The following is a 13,068-nucleotide window of genomic DNA, read 5'->3' on the forward strand; positions in this document are numbered from 1 at the left end:
ATAAATATACATGTAGATATAAGTTACGTCTAAAACGAGTTTCACAAAAAGTCGTAACTTTATAACGTTCAGTGCTATATATACACACATGTACTTTGAAGTACAGGTGAAATTAAAAGTAACCTACTTCACAATGATTTGAATACCATGCATGTTTTCGTCCTTAGAGAACCAAGACTTTTCTGATGAGCAATCGATATTTAAAGACTTAACTCGGTCACATATTTGAATTTAACGCAAAGAGCGTGGGAGGTTTGTGTTGTTGTTGAAAACAACAGAACCTTTTTCATCAAATTATTAAATCCGCAAGTCATTAGTTCAAACAATATACACTTTGATATACAAATAGTAGATTGAAAGTCCGTGGTACAGAACGCGAATTTCTCCTGGATGCATTTTACATGAATCAACTCAGGTTTGGTCAACGTCAAAATCATTTCGCCATAAAGAAATATTTGTTTGGTATGTAAATCCTGTCTTTTTATTTTCTCTGTTTCAGCTTTAAAATTTAATTACAATACCCGAGGGTAACACTTTTAGTACACATCGTAGTCATTAATTCTTTGCCATGCAACGCTCGAAAGTAAAATATATGTACTATACAATAACATATTTACATGTTTTTGACGTAACGGCGTGCTAATCACCTATATAGCTAAGCCTAGATATAATGGATGACAACCACTAATAAAATGGGCAAAGCTATGTGATATTTTTCGTTTTTTTTTAATACTATGTTAAAGGCCCACTATCTTTCCGAAATAAAAAATAAGATTTCTTTAAAACAATACTAACATAAGAAAATATATATCGATGGCCTAAATTTGAGGTTACAACATCAAATAAAAGCAAGATTTCCTGCGTAATCTATGTTACTTAGCAGTGCAGATTCATTTCGCTGTTTTGCTGTCTGACGCAGTGATGTTAAACTAACGCGCAGTGATATTAGGACGGCGCGGGAAACATAATAAGACACGCCTTATGAAATATATCAAATTATATTAAAAACAATATTAATTTTAATCAAATTATTTTGAAGGTGATAATAAGCATGGTATTAACGGTTAGCTAATAACTATTGCGACTCTACAGTACAAACTTATAACAATTTAGTTTTACATTCCCATTTTATTCCCAAATTAAATGCCGTTTCAGAAAGATAGAACGAGAACACATTCAATTTGTGGTGTATACATGTAACTTTCCACATCAACGCGTCGAGTCAAGACAAGAGATCGGGTTTCGATGACCAATACATGTACAGTAAACACATGGTATGGTAAACCCCAATTCTGGACCGCGTGGCTTTAGATTGGATTCAGTATGGTGTATAAAGAAGGGCTGGCCGTTTTTAAATTTGGAGGGAAAATAGGAATGTTCAACTAAAAACAATACTACATATCAGGTACGTGTATCCAATGGTAAAATTACTAAATAGCTGCAATTTAATCATCTTTACAAAGATTACTTTTTATATTGTTCCACTTCCTCCTGGTAAAATATAGCAAAATCATCAAATCCACGAAATCATTTTATTTATTTCAAAGACTTTGGCTAGTTTTCAAAAACATCATTTACTAATCACCTTTTAATCTTGATCGTGTGTTGTTATATATTGAAATAAATTACTAAGCAGTCAATATTACACACCATAATCATCCCGTATAGTACTCCCGTAAAATAATTATTAAATCAAAATGTATTTTTCTTTCAAATTTAATATACACTGTAGGAAATAGTTGATTGTATGTATTATTCAACAAGACTTTCTCTAAAACCAATTGACGTAAGTGGTGTGTTGTATGACTCAATAGATTCTTTGTTTCGAAGGTAACCGAACAAGGATACCAGGTATCACAAATGTGGCAGTAATCATGAACAACTGACAAGAATAGATTGGTAAGTGTATCATTTAAAAGTATTATATTTAAAGCCACACTATACGAATCTATAAATAACAAGTCAAGTTAGATTCGACTCCGATATTGTTAGTATTTGTAGATGTAGTTTAGTTAAAATTAAGTTATAAGAGATATATTTAAAATGATTTCTCTATAACTTTGGTACAACAATTGTTGAAAATCGATACTTGTAAACATGCCTTCATGTTAAACTGGATACCATGGATGTTACGATTATTGCCAAACGGAAAGTTCATGACCCGTCTTCGGAAGAGTTCGGACAGACGTTACATATAGTTACGGTAGTCTTATGACGTTATCGGCAACGACGTTATAATGTCGGCTAACTTCGACTTGTTTGATCAATGGGACCCACCTAGCGATGTTCAATATTTGATTTTTATTAAAAGTTTCCGAATCATTATCGCTCATCCTGACTTCGATTTAGTCCTGTATTTGCATGATTTACAACAGCATTTTTTTCAACATTCTTCGAAATCATGAAAAAATAAGACAGACACGGATATTGGGACTTTAAAAAACTCTTCCTAAAATCAAAAATATTCCTAACAAAAATATCTTTAAACTTTATGTTATTGATCCAATTTTCTCACCAGAATTTAAATACTAGATTGTATTAATGTTGTGTTGTTGTTAACAGGCCTACAATAATGATGTAATACAGATGTAATGATATCTCGATCACCTCATACATGTATATAACATCACAAATAAACAGATATGTAACGTTATAATTAGTGGCAGTTCACGTTAACGACTAGCGGGGGAAAACGCTATAATCTGATATACACATAACATTAAATTAATGACTAAGGATAAGTTTATGATGCCCATGGATACATTATAAAGGACCCCCAGACCGGCGAAACCTTCGAGTGGCCGTACATTAATTAAGCGGCAATAATACCTCTGAGATTAGGGGGTCATAAACCTAAACACTGTCATAGACAGACACAGCTAGCTCGTTCAGTCGGCGACTGGGCACCGCCTTCATGTCCCACAAGAAAGCATTGCCAAACACGTACACGTATAAATCTACATGCTTTCGTTGAAAGTTACGTTTTCGTGTGTGCCATAAGAAATACCTAATCTAGATGAGTTGTTTTTCTTCCAAATATCAAGATAGCTATTATTTTATTAAAATGTCACATGCAAAGACACAATTTAATATACAATAAAAAAAAATACAAAAACTTGTAACAGCGGTTATCGATGATATGCCAACATATTAACAATCATAAATATTATAAGATTGATCAATTATCGCTGGTGTTATTTTCTTTATTTAGCCCATGTTTACATCAGCGACGGTATGAACAGGCCGGGGTATACATAATCTATAAATTTAAATGCAATATCAAGTGATAGCAAAAACAAATTGAAGAAATAAAAACGTATTTATATGTTAAAAAACTTCATCTACGTCCTTGCTTTCATCAAAAGTTGAAATACCTTTTAAATTTTTAATTTTCAAAGATAGATGGATTTCATATCGTTAGTTTTTGATGATATTCTAATAAATCGACTTTAATATTTAAAGTCAGATGAGCAGCGAACCTTTACATGAAGAAATGAAAACTTTTGTAAAATGCCAGCATATTATCATCTCAAAAATTGTATAAAAAATGAAAGAATAGAAAAAGAGAAAAACAGAAATAGAATTATTATGTAAAAGCCACATAAGGATATTCCAGACTGTACAGGTAAATATAGAGAATGAATTGACGACGATGTCCAGTATGTATAAACTGCCCCCAATATGACACATGCACCATCTTGTAAAATTTAACAAATGTCCGTGACCTGTACAATATCTGAGGCCACCTTTAATGAAAATACGTCGAACTCTTCATTGTTAGCAAAACCAAAGACCTATTGTAACCAAGATTTAAAGAAAACAATCTCTAAATCAGATTGTAATTCTGTCTGGCAGAAAGAAAGATGACACTTTCTATCAGTTACTGGTATCTTTATTGGGAGCGTTTGTCATATTTGAAGAAGCTTTGGGTGCGTAGCGACAGTATCTAAGGGGGCGGAGCTTATCGGCAGCTATCTGATTTACATTTATGTGTTAAATCGTTATCAGGGACTGGTCCAGTGTGTAGTCCCCTAGACTGACCAACAGTTTCTTGATAGAATATTAAAAAAAAACACTGAAATTTGGCTTCTCTACTACATGTCTGATTCTAGAGACTGGTCAAATCCGCATTGAGTTTGTAATTTGATACACCAGGATCAGTAGGAGAATTAGTCTCGTCATTAGATCCCTCATTAACACTGGCTAGCCATATTGTTATCTGATGGTATGGTGTAATAACCACTCACTAACGTTACTGACCACACTTTAGGAGTAAACTTATAGGTCACAACTAATCTATCTTATATCATAGTCGAGTCAAGTTAGTGAACATTAGCCTAACTTATAAATAATTGCGATAAAAGATGTGTTTTGGTTTTAATAATAATAGTTCTCGGTACTATATCAGGTGGGAAATATTGAAAAATCCAAAATTATGAAAAAATTGTTCATAAGATCAGGATCATAGGAAAATTCACACAAATGACAAGTTTAAAAGAGCGATGTCTGCCACATTTGTAATACTGGCGGTACAAAAATAATTGTATATGGAGTCCAATTAATTTTGCACTTTAACACAATTTCTGGAAAATCACGTATTGTTCTTTTACTTTCTATTGATTGAAAGGTAAAAATCTTTAAAATAACTACAAGACCACAGAGGGCAATTTTTGATGGGAGGGCTACAAATTGACCACACCCTAATTAATCACTAGACAGTCATTGTAATATAATAGGGGTTTGACATCCCTTATCTGGGGAGTGATTTCCAGATTTGACAGATTAGACTCATCCCCCAAATGTTTAAGCATTCTTTAACGACAACCATTAAAAACCCTGGAAACTTGCCTGATTGATTATAATCCATGTGGTGTAGCACAAACAATGTTGTCTTCGACGGGACGTAAATCGAAAATTTGTTAGCATAAATTAAGCTAAAACAATTTAATTTGTTTTTTGAAAGGGAAAGGGACAATTCATTGAAGCTGTTACATATATAACTACAAAATAAGATATGGCATAGATATAATGTTCTAACTGACAATGGAACTGGTTTGTTTCTGATATATGTGCATATTTTATTGCAATCTTATACTGAATTGTCCTTTTAAGTCAATCGTCTTCAAATAACTATCGCAGGCACCACTATATCTTGATAGCTTTGTAAAACATTCTCTGGAACATGGCTACATGTAAATGTTTCATCTTATAGCGGATAGTCCACATATTGCAATAGTAACATTTAAAAGTCTCCTTGTAATTGAATCTATGAAAAGCTGATGAATTTAAAGAAAACATAATTTGATGATTGGACTACGGACATATTAATATAGGTCCAAACCATATAAAAATGATATATGGACCTCTGTGACATCAAATAAAACATTTATATGTTACTTAAATAATTAATGAACTTCATTTTAATGACCAGGACAAAATATTGCACAATTAATCCTAGTTTCCTAAAGAGTGAGGTGAATTACATATATTTTAACTGTCAACTATCCAATACTTTCCCGAAATTAAGCAATGGTCATCGTATTTCACAGGTGGAGCCACCAAGATATAAGTATTCATATTATTAGCGATTAGTTACGTTGTGACTTGAAAATGTTCAATATATATATAACCGATTTTTGCAGTAGTAGTCCACGATCACACGCAATTACCAGATGCAAACTACGCCGAAAATATAATTGTCACGCACAACAGTTACATAGTAGACGGTGATTACTACATATAAACATCACTATGAATTTGGACTGTAAAATTGTTTCAAATATATTGTTGAGTATCCACTCCAACCCAGTATTAACAGCCACATCCCAGTGTAAGACATGTATTGATGATTGCAAATTTTCAAATAAGTTGTTTCATCTTATTTTCAAACATAATGAGTTACAAGTTATAATTCATGAGTAAATTTGAATTGCAATATATTTCCTTTTTGTTTTATTACTGTCATTTCAAAATTCGAATGACATATATCTAACTCAATTAAAAATCTATAACATTCTAATTCAAAATTTCTTATTCTTTTACAGGCAGAAGATCCTCCTATCTATATACATGTATGATGCAGGGAAACCGCTGAGCTAAAGATATGACAATGTATAGGCAATATGTCATTATGACATCTGAAGAAGGAAAATGAAGACTTCTCTCTAGTCGATAAATGATATCATCATTTTCACACACTTTTGATATGAATTTCAATGAATTTCTATTGTGTTAAATCCAAATAATATACAGAATGATTTGCATCATTAAATGGACCAGTTCTCCGTGACACACGAGTGAGTAAACGGTTGCGCTCATTTGTTTCACAACACAAGGGAATTTTTTCTTATATTACGTTTGGAGAGTTGGGAATAAAATGACGCACAACTGTCTAATTGTGTTACCTTCGCAACACAAATATTTTCTAACATTTGGTAAACAAATAACACTATAAAGAAAGTTCCAACCGGAAAAAGAACTTTGTAATAAGCTTTGTTGTCGAGTTTCAGAGTTGTATTAACAGCGTTACCCAGTATAATTGTCAAGTTTACTGATGACAAACCTAAGTACCTGGTATCTTTTATTTATAGTGACATCACAAGATGAAAATATTTTGTAATGACAACATTGAATTAATATTGTTTTATTGTCAAACAAATGTGAATGAATCTTCAGGTATATATCTCCACATGATAAACGCTTCAATGTAATGACCTTCATCTTTCATATATTATGTATGACAAATTCTTTAAGGTGATCTTAATGCAATAAGAACACCATCCACTTTACAAATAGGTAGAACACATACTTTCAATGTATAAATGTATGAAAGAGGATGATTATGAAAATGCAATAACAACAATTTTCAATTTCACTATTGGCTGAAATAGGTTATAAATAAAGAAACAAAAAAGCAAGACTTACCGCAATATCTTTCTTCTGTATCTGGCGTCTTCATGTTTATTATAAATCGTCCCCCGTTATGTGAAGTTAATAAACACGGCGTTACCCTTTACGGTAAAAATGGCGTTATAAACATTACCATAATAATTAACATTCCAGTTTCAATGATGTTGATGGTCTTTACTTTAAGCAACATTCTAAATTGCAATCAATTTCTGTTGACAACAATATCAACAGAGGTAATACATTAATGTAATAATTATGTAATAATTTTTGCGTTTTGATTCATTTCACGTATAGTATATACCAGGATTTTTTAGACTATGTAAGATACTTACTACGTTGAGAAGCCAGGTTAAATATTTCAGACGATTTAGGGAATTCCCTATATTGAAAATCCATGTATATGGCTCTTTCGGACGCTTTTAGGATATTGTACGATGTAGGGAATTCGCTACATTGAAAGGTCATGGATCTTTGCATCTCAATAATCCAGGTGATGTAGGGAATTCGCTACATTGAAACGCACGGCATATGAACCTTTCAGGCGTTTTTAGAAATTGTACGATGTAGGGAATTCGCTACATTGACAGGCCAGTAATCTTTGCTTCTGAATTTTTCAAACGATGTAGGGAATTCCCTATATTGAAAACCCATGTATATGAATCTTTTGAGATTTTCACAGAATTGTACGATGTAGGGAATTCGCTACATTGAAAAGTCATGAATCTTTGCATCTCAATATTCCAGATGATGTAGGGAATTCGCTACATTGAAACGCACGGCATATGAACCTTTCAGGCGTTTTTAGAAATTGTACGATGTAGGGAATTCGCTACATTGACAGGCCAGTAATCTTTGCTTCTGAATTTTTCAAACGATGTAGGGAATTCCCTATATTGAAAACCCATGTATATGAATCTTTTGAGATTTTCACAGAATTGTACGATGTAGGGAATTCGCTACATTGAAAAGTCATGAATCTTTGCATCTCAATATTCCAGATGATGTAGGGAATTCGCTACATTGAAACGCAAGGTATATGAACCTTTCAGGCGTTTTTAGAAATTGTACGATGTAGGGAATTCGCTACATTGTAAGGCCATGGATATTTGCATCTCAATATTCCAGATGATGTAGGGAATTCGCTACATTGAAACGCATGGTTTATGAACCTTTCGGGCGTTTTTTGAAATTCTACGATGTAGGGAATTCCCTACATTGAAGTAGAATAATAAGACATTGTAGGGAATATGCTACATGTGAAGGCAAGGAAAAGGCAAACATATAGCAATATCCTTTCCACAAAGTATCCCAATTACGAAAAAAAGGAGGAAATGACTCAAAATCGCTTCTTAATGGCTTAAATGGGAAAGGTGAAATAGTTTCATCTTATTTGGAATCGCGTTATTTATAGATCGTATACTTAACGTATATTTTCGTTCAACCTATAACACATGAAAGAACAGAAGATATTTTTGATATCAGTTCATTATAGTAACTAGCAAATATTTTGCCATGCTAGTTATTTAAGTAATGGATGGGGAAAAACCGTTGTAATAATTATGACAATCGCAATTTATATCTGTGAATATGATTTCAATGCATGTATTTGGTCGTGAGTTTGTATATGAAGATGGTGTGTTTTTGCTTTATTTTCCATTTCACATGATGTGACCATCTCTGTCAACGGGGCGTAATTAAATATAAAGAATAATATACCATATTAATATAATTTCACATCTTCCTCCTCATTGATTTATTAAGATCAATGTATACAATACATTTAAAGATGCAATTATTTGTTTAATTTTGCTGCATAAACATAAAGCCATTGTTCTACTTAATTTGTGATAAAAATAGTCACTTTAAACATTTGCTTCAAATCCGTGACTTGGAATTAGGTATTTATAATGATATCGATTTTTTCTTTATCGCATGTAACAGACGTGACTTGGTATTAACTGATCAGTATTAATCTTTAAGAAATAAATATGTTTAAGTATTTGCCATGTTGGTTGTAATTTAAGTAATGGAAGGTTAAACCGTTGCAATAATTATGATGATCGCAATTTATATAGAGATTGAACAGTGTTTTAATTGCGTTAAAAGTGGTATGAACGCAATGGGATAGAGACATAGTCGATATAGCGCGTTAGCGCTACATGTAGAATATCCCTGTATCCCATTGCGTTTATACCACCTTTAACGCAATCACAACACTGTTTATTCTATATATTTACATAAATTAGTCTATTTTTACTTGTTCATGATCAAATTTAAAACGATGTTGGTTGCTAAGCTGGGTAACTACGGTAGTCAGGATGGCCGTCGATATAGTTCCGATTGTTGAATGTTGTAGCTGCAGTTTGATTTGATATATGACAATGACACCGTTCAATTATTTTTAAAATATGTTTTTTTTTAATTTGATCATATATCAGTAATGTCCATTTCGAATAAAAATTGAGATAACTGAGGTGGAACCACTACCGTTATGTGTCGCTGTCACGGTAGTGGAGCGAGCCGCCATATTTGATTTTCAACAGTGGAAAATAACTGCGATATAGCCTGTTGATGGTATGACCGTTGAGCTGTTGAATATTTATCATGTATGCATCGGTCAACGAACGCGATATAGACTAAAATCTTCATAGTCATGCCTTTCATTTTATTGTACGGATGAGAGACAAGTGTTTGCATGGTGTGTGACTGACGTACATGTACCTATGGAATTCCCCGAACATTCCCGAGGAAAGCCCTCCGGTTGTAGTCCCGACCAGCGATTCATTTTGTTGTTTATTATCGTTACAATGCTTGAATACATGCTTTGTTTTGATGTCAAGTATATATTTGATTGGATCTAGTTACAGCTATTTATTGTTATTTTGAAATCCGACAACTAGGAAACTTTGTTTACACTTCGTATAGTAGGCCTGCTCTCAACCGAGTACTGGCGAGTATAATATTGTCTGTGCTGCCTAATGATCAGTCTTGAGACCAATAGAAGACCGACATCGTTTTTTAGATTATTATTAATTCAAAGCAACTCTGTCATCTGTGAAAAGGTAAAATGTAAATGAAGTGATTAAAGTTTATTAAGATTATTGAATGACGCAAAAGCTTACCGAAGCATGAACTAGAAGTAGTCCAATCCTACTTTGGGTTTGTATTCCTGCGTCGTTGCCTTTATGCTAGTTTGAACGCAACTCCCCTCCCGTTGACTAAAAAGGGGCATATGTAAATATATCTGTGTAAATGATTTCAATGATGTGACAATTATGAATTTTTAGTCGAAAATGTATCCTACGAATGGTAAAACATCAAAGATTCCGAAGCCGTCACACATCCAGTTTCAATAGCGGCTTGTTCTGCAAGCAATGATTAAAATTAAGCAAAATGACGCATTCAATACCTGATGACGTTAACAGTTTGTGATGTCAAAATGAGAAAGACGTAGTTCGGTCCAAAAATTAAAATATCGACCAATCACAAGACCGGACAACCAGCACATTTATACAATGGTCTGAAAGTGGAATATCACGACGTATTGTTGACTTGTTTAACTTGTTCATTTAGGAACATTCCGATTGTCATGATGATCACATTATGTTTATTTATGTTGAGGGTGTCAAATATATATTGTGTGTATTTTTATTTATTTTCTTGTTTTGTTTTGCTTGTTTTTCGTTTTTTTTTTCTCAACATGTATTTTATTCTGAGTATCACTTTATATCACTTTGTATAATACTTTGTTTTCCATATCCATCTGTCGGGACTGTCACTGTCAACTGAACCTAAGTAAATATTCTATCATCATTAAAAAACTATTTTAAGGATTTAAAAAGCTACTAACATGATTTAGTTTCTTTTCCTTGATTATACCAGGAACGGTATTTTTCCATTTTCATTCGAATCTTTACATCCGAAACTCAAACTAAACAACTTGTTTCTATCAATATCATAAACTGGTTTAACTCGGTATAATCATTGATCAGTCCCCAAACGGGACCCATGTGATACATTTTTTCTCGTGTTAAACGATAAAAATTTTTAAAGAATAAGTAAAAAAAAATAGAATTAGCCGTTTAGAAGGATACAGTGTTATTTTTTAAATGCCGAAAATTTGCTGATACATGAATATGCTTAAGGAGAAAATACATTTCTTTCCCTAGCAAAGAAACGGAATAGAATAAATGTTTTTACCATATATGTTATGATTAAACCAAATGTGTCCATTAAAAAAATAATCAAATAGGAAATAAGAAAATATCGTTTTAATCAGTTCATTATTATAGTATACAGCAATTATGTTTGTCATGCTGGTTGTAATCTAAGTAATGGATGGGAAAACCTTTGTAATAATTATGACGATCGCAATTTATATCAGTGAATATGATTTCAATGCATGTATTTGGCCCTGAGTGTGTATGTGACGTTAAGGTGTTTTTGCTTTATTTCCCGATCCACCTGATGCGACCATCTCTGTCAACAGGGCGTAATTAAATATAAACAATATCATACCATATTGATATAATTTTACATCTTCCTTTTCATTGATTATATTAAGACCAATGTATAAAATACATTTAAAGATACAATTCATTGTTGTTAATTTGTTGCATAACCATGATGTCAAAAGTTAGATAAAGCTATTGTTCTACATAATTCATGAGAATATAATAGTCACTTTCATCATTTGATTCCAATCCGCGACTTGAAATAAGGTATTCATAATGATATTGATTTTTTTGTTTTCCGCATGTTACAGAAGTGGCTTGGTGATAGATTATCAGTATTGATCTGTAAGAAATAAATATGTTAAAAGACGATTGCAATTTTTATCTGTGTATATGATTTCTACTTTGTGACAATTATGAATTTTGAGTTGACAATTTATGCTTCGAATGCGAAAATATCAAAGATTCCTTAGCCGTCTTACATCCGGTCTCAATAGCGGTTTGTTCTGCAAGCAATGATTGGAGTACAGCAACATAAAGCATTCAATAGATGATGACGTTAACAATTTGTGACGTCACAATGAAAAAAGTAGTTCGGTTTAAAAGTTAAGATATCGACCAATTATAAGACAATAAGGTATATAAATATATATATATTCAACACCCAGCATTTTCATCAAATGACCTGAAAGTGGAATATCACGACGTATTGTTGACATGTTTAACTTGTTAAATTAGGAATATTTCGATTGTCATACTGATCATATTATCTTTATTTATTTGCAACATTTTTGAAGATGTCAAATGTATATTGTGGTGTTTTTTTCTCAAACACGTATTTTTTCTGAGTATCACTTTATATTACTTTGTATAATACTTTCATTTTCATATCCACCTGTCGTGACGGTCTCTGTCAACAGTACGTAAGTAAATATGTTTATCATAATTAAAAAACAATTGTTAAGGAGAGGACGTGTATAGGCATGTTGCCTATTGCCAAAGTCCGATTGTCTTTAACATCAGACAATAAAATACTTTGAAATGAAAAAAAAAGCTACTAACATGTTTTTTTTTTTTCTTTTCCTTTAAATTACTAGGATCGATATTTGTCTATTTTCATTCCAATCTTTACATCCGAAACTCAAACTATACAACGTGTTTCTATCAATATCATAAAAGGGTTTAATTCGATATAATCTTTTATCAGTCCTCAAACGGGGCCCATGTGATTTATTTTTATTAAATATTGTTCTATATAATTTGTGAGAATAAAATAGTCACTTTTATCCTTTGTTTCAAATCCGCGACTTGAAATAAGGTATTCATAATGATATTGGTTTTTTGTTTACCGCATGTTACAGAAGTGGCTTGGTGATAGCTTATCGGTATTGATTTGTAAGAAATAAATATGTTAAAAGACAATTGCAATTTATATCTGTGTATATGATTTCAATTATGTGACAATTATGAATTTTGTGTCGAGAATTTATGCTAGGAATGGGAAAATATCAAAGATTCCTAAGCCGTCTTACATTCGGTGTCAATAGCGGTTGTTCTGCAAGCAATGATTGGAGTACAGCAACATAAGGCATTCAATAGATGATGACGTTAACAATTTGTGACGTCACAATGAAAAAGTAGTTCGGTTCAAAAGTTAAAATATCGACCAATGATAAGACCGGAAGGTATATATATATATATATAT

General features: G+C 32.3%; 1 long non-coding RNA gene across 1 annotated transcript; it reads left to right on the forward strand.

Annotated features, from left to right (window-relative positions):
- The first annotated feature begins 1,213 nt into the window (after positions 1-1,213).
- Positions 1,214-6,919, forward strand: LOC138332807 (uncharacterized). Its single transcript, XR_011209878.1, has 3 exons — positions 1,214-1,405; positions 1,831-1,899; positions 6,045-6,919. It is a non-coding gene; the product is annotated as an uncharacterized lncRNA (long non-coding RNA).
- Positions 6,920-13,068: the final 6,149 nt, after the last annotated feature.

Source organism: Argopecten irradians, chromosome 10 (assembly GCF_041381155.1).
Source record: "Argopecten irradians isolate NY chromosome 10, Ai_NY, whole genome shotgun sequence".
NCBI classification, from domain to species: domain Eukaryota; kingdom Metazoa; phylum Mollusca; class Bivalvia; order Pectinida; family Pectinidae; genus Argopecten; species Argopecten irradians.